Below are 4,862 nucleotides of genomic sequence, written 5' to 3'. Positions count from 1 at the left end.
AACATATCCTTCCATTAGTTTTAAAAAGCATATCATCTACAAAATACAAATTGATGGAAAGGAAGCGACTATCCTTCCCAAGCCCGTCTTGTGTAAGACAATGGGTAGCCATGAATCCATCGTTTGATAGACTTCATTGAGCACTTCATCAAATTTCCCATTCTCATCATATCCTGCAATCAGATCATTCCAAGAGACCTATTCCTTGACAGAAAGTTTGTTAAATACTACCATGAATTTGCATATGCTCAAAGCTCCCCTATACATGTAAACAATATCTATATCACCATCATTCTATTTAAATACTTGATGCTAGTCTTTATGATGATAACAATCTTGCAAAACTGTATTTTTACTGGATAATTTCATCACATGGGTGCAAGACTTTGGCTCCATCCCAAATAGGTTGATTGTTTGCCTGGTGTGCAAAGCATGCTAATTCTTGTTTTCTTTATCATGCTGGATGGTTTTCCTAGTGTGAGTTCTAGTGTCTTTTCAATTTCCCTTTTGTTTGATTGACTTACATTTTGCACTGCAACTTTTGATCTCACTACAACAACTGGTACATGAACTCAGTTGTATAGGAGAAATGTTGGATCTAGACTTGGTGAAGACATTGGTCCCGAGAAATCACAATGCATATTCAAGCATCATCTATTGGATGGTTTCTTTACCTTAATCAACATCGGCTTTTCACCCAAATGGCCCACACATGCCAAAATGACCATGTTTCATCAACCCTAACATTCTTTTATTTTGGGAAAGGAGTAAGCCCAACTTCCTCTAGACAGTTCTAAAATTTGCTCATAATCAGCGAAATGATCTTCGACACTTTTCCAACATTCGTTTTTCTCTTCTAGTTTTCCTTCAATTGATGGACTGACACACATAATATTGATCATCATGCAAGTTAACTCGCATTGTGTCCACTTCCAAATGGGTCACCCATCTAAATTCATATGAGTTCTTCTGTTTGTCAAATGGGTGTGCATCCCAGCAATGGAAATAGGTCCATCTAATGGAAGTAGGATATGTCCCCAAATTTTACATTATATTATGTTTTCCATCCCTTTATTTGGCTGTCAAAACAATATTTACGATACCAAGAAAAGGATATTTTTCCAATCCTTCTTATGTAATCACCAAAGCATTGTTAAGCAATATATCTTCCTCCTTGAAGAGACCTTTGTTTATCTCTCATCATGAATCTTTTCCCCTTTTACACTAAATGCAGTGTTTCCAAAACCCTTCAGAATGCAAATATATGTGATCCTATGTGGTGAGCCATCTCTGTTTGAAAGAATATCAAATACATCTTGTGTATCTAACAGAGTTCAACCTAACATACATCCAAGAGACCACATCTTGAACTGAAATATCATTGACTATTTTTTGTGTTTCTTCAAGCTTGCCACATACATATAGCATACATGTCCACCAAAGCATTCCCAAGCTCAATATTGTCTTTTAACATCCTCTTACTCATGATTTCATTGTGACTTTCTATGCCTGTCAACCACTCTTACATTGCCACCTGCCTTTGGCAAAGTTACAAAGGTGATTACATCCAGAAAAAGACCATCATCCACACACCCTAACTTAATTGTCTATCATCCTAACACTATCAATTGTAATAGGCATAACTTTACAGACCAATTCCATAGCTACATAAGATTTGTAAACTAAGAGTATATTATAGGCAAACCTTATGGACCAAATTTGTAGCTACGTAATATTTGGAAATAGAGTGTATATTATAGGCATAACCTTATGGACCAACTCGATAGCTACATAATATTTGGAAATGGGGAGTATGCTTTATGCATAATCTTATGGACTAATTCTACAATTAATTTTAGTGGGTTAAGGGTAGGATAGTTGGGAAACAAGTTGTCCTAGAAACTAGGAGTATGTTATAGGCAAACCTTACAAACCAATTTTGTAGCTATGTGAGGCTAAGATCTCTTCTTGATATCCACTATTTTGACCACAACGCTATAACATAAGCTTATTCGAGATGCCTATGACATAAAGTCCCTCTAGATTAAGCAGAGTAAATATTCACGAGACTCGTGCACTTTTTTATAAGGACACTCCTTTGCCTAAGAGGTGAGACCTTACTCTCAAGCTCATGATTGGCATGTACTTCTCTAGCACACAATATGTGGGTGTGTGTGTGTGAGAGAGAGAGAGACAGAGGACAAGAAGAAGTTATAATGTGACAGAGAGAAAAATCGGTGTAGAGATAGGTTATGGTATAAAAATGAATGTTTCTTTGTATTTGGCTTGAATTGTTTGGTAGATTCTCATGTCGTACACATTGATTCACTAATTGATCGTCAACAAAATAGTCAAAAACAACGTTGGAGGTGCATATGTTGAGCATACGACTAGAGTTAGTCCGTGCTAGCGCTAGAATGAAACTTGATTGTGTATGCATTTGGATACTTTTGATGATTTTCCTAATCTCTGGTTGTGTCTAAACTTATCAAGTACTTTTGGGCTTCTTTGGTGTTCCTTATCTATCATTTTTACTTTGAGCTAAGATTATTGGTGGATTTGAAATTCATGCTTCATGGAAAAGAATCTCTCTAGATATGAATTAATAACTTGCTCGAAAGTTTCCCTATTTCATTCTAGTGTTAGAATATTTTGAGCTTCTTTGTTTATTTGTTGAATCTCCTCAACCATCTCATTCATGGAATTTCTTGTCAAACTCTATAAATGAATATGGTCTTCTTGCATACAAATACATGCATGCATACATACATACAGAGAGAGAGCGAGAGAGAGAGAGATTATACATTTATTTCGATTGGGGATTGTACATTTGGAAGATGTGGTTGATAATGAATCTCAAAGGTTGTCGGATTTTGAAGATGTCAAGCGATGGTTATGTATTCCCCAAATTATGGATTTATTTGGGAGAAATTACAAGATATATTATTGTTGCAAGGATCTTTGCCATTGAAAACAAATTCTACACCTTGGGTGGATTGGCGATTACAATATGGTGCACGCTTGTTATAGGTCACTACAAATATATTGTATCATCATGTGATGGCATCATTATCTTGACTATCTCCTAAAGTAGTGAAGTTGTGGAATGTATATAAGGCAGATGCAAGGTGGTGGAAAATATTACAACGTGGTTGGGATTCCCATCTACCATTTCGAGCAAAGGTATTCATATGGAGAGTCATGATAGGTGGACTCCCATTAGGTTCGGCCTTAAAGAGACGATGACTAGGGTTTGGCACTCGTTTCTTTTGCACCATTCCATTGGAGGATAGTAAACATAGGTTCATTAAATGTCCTATAGCGTGTACCATTTGGAAATGCTTATCAGACATTTGGCAAGTTTTAACCTGTTGTTGTTTGAGACCTCAACAATGGTTTTTTTCTCAATATGTTCAAAATGGTTCAAATTATGCGATGGAGATATTGTTCCAATTTTTACAGTATTGGGGTCTACAACACAATTGGAATATGTGTAATGCTTTCATGTTTGATAATAGACATGGGGTGAAAGCCTATATAAAGAAGCTGAAAGGTATTCTCATGTGGAATTTTTGGATGTTAAAGCATGTGGGGATCATTTCCTCAAATGCATATTGAGGTTTTTTAATATCATTACAGGACATCCCTCTCCCTACATATGCACATAGATTGAAATATTCGCATTCGTGGGGCCTGCCCCACGAATCCATACGAATAGGAATACGAATACACGTAAATATATTCGTTTTCTTCTTTTTTTTGAAAATAAATAAATAAATAAATAAATAAAATTGTGTTTTATTTACGAGCGAGTGAACAGTGGCCAACAGGAAGCAAAGACGCCTCACCCTACTCCCTCTGCGTGCTACTTACACCCTCGCTTCCCTCTATATCCTGTTCTCGGCCAGAAATTAGGGTTTCGACAGAAAACCCTAATTTCTGTCATAATCCTAATTTCGACAAAATTTCTTCTTTTCGGCCTGCGTCATCGACTCCCTCTCATGGTCTACCTAATCCTACATCCTGTTGTCCGCTACAAATTCAGAGTTTCACTGAAACCCTCAGTTTTGCCAAAGCCCTAATTAATTAATTATTAATGCATTAATTGATTATTAATTAATTAACTAATATTTTCCAATGAATTAATTAATGTGTTAATGAATTAAGATATGTATTTGTAAATTAATTAATGTATTAGTGAATCAATTAATGTTTAAGTGAATTAATTAGTTAATAGTAAATTAATCATTATATTAATGAGTTAATTAATTATTGATGTATGTCTGTGTACACATATATGTATGTGTGTGTATATGTATCTATGTATGTGTGTGTATATGTATCTATGTATGTGTATATATGTATCTATGTATGTGTGTGTATATGTATATATATGTTTGTGTATGTGTGTATATATGTATGTGTATGTATGTATGTGTGTATATGTATATGTAAACGAATGGTTTTATAATATTCTTAGGGCCATTTTCTATTCTCGAATACCACGAATATTACGGATGTCGAATCTCAAGAATATCACGCATGGCTCAATCTATGCATATGCATATGATAGGTAGAGGAGACTAAGAAGTGTTGTAACTAAGTGGATTTTACATACAATTAATGTAATTGTGTGCTTTTACCGAGAGAGAGAGAGAGAGAGAGAGAGAGAGAGAGAGAGAGAGAGAGAGATCAATGCTCACACCACACAAAGGAAAGACTTTGTAGTTACCTTGATGTAGAATATGGAGCAAGAGGTATATCTAATATAATTGATGGTTTGACTTGATCAAGCTAAGGGTTTAATCTCCTCAACTTGTCCAACACAAGTTGTATGCTACAAAAGAAGTGTGTTTTGTTAT

The sequence above is a fragment of the Azolla caroliniana genome, unplaced genomic scaffold (genome assembly GCF_043228905.1).
Source record: "Azolla caroliniana isolate FFs.n. ecotype wild unplaced genomic scaffold, voAzoCaro1.0.p SCAF_2, whole genome shotgun sequence".
NCBI lineage: Eukaryota > Viridiplantae > Streptophyta > Polypodiopsida > Salviniales > Salviniaceae > Azolla > Azolla caroliniana.
Note: the sequence above shows the minus strand (reverse complement) of the source record.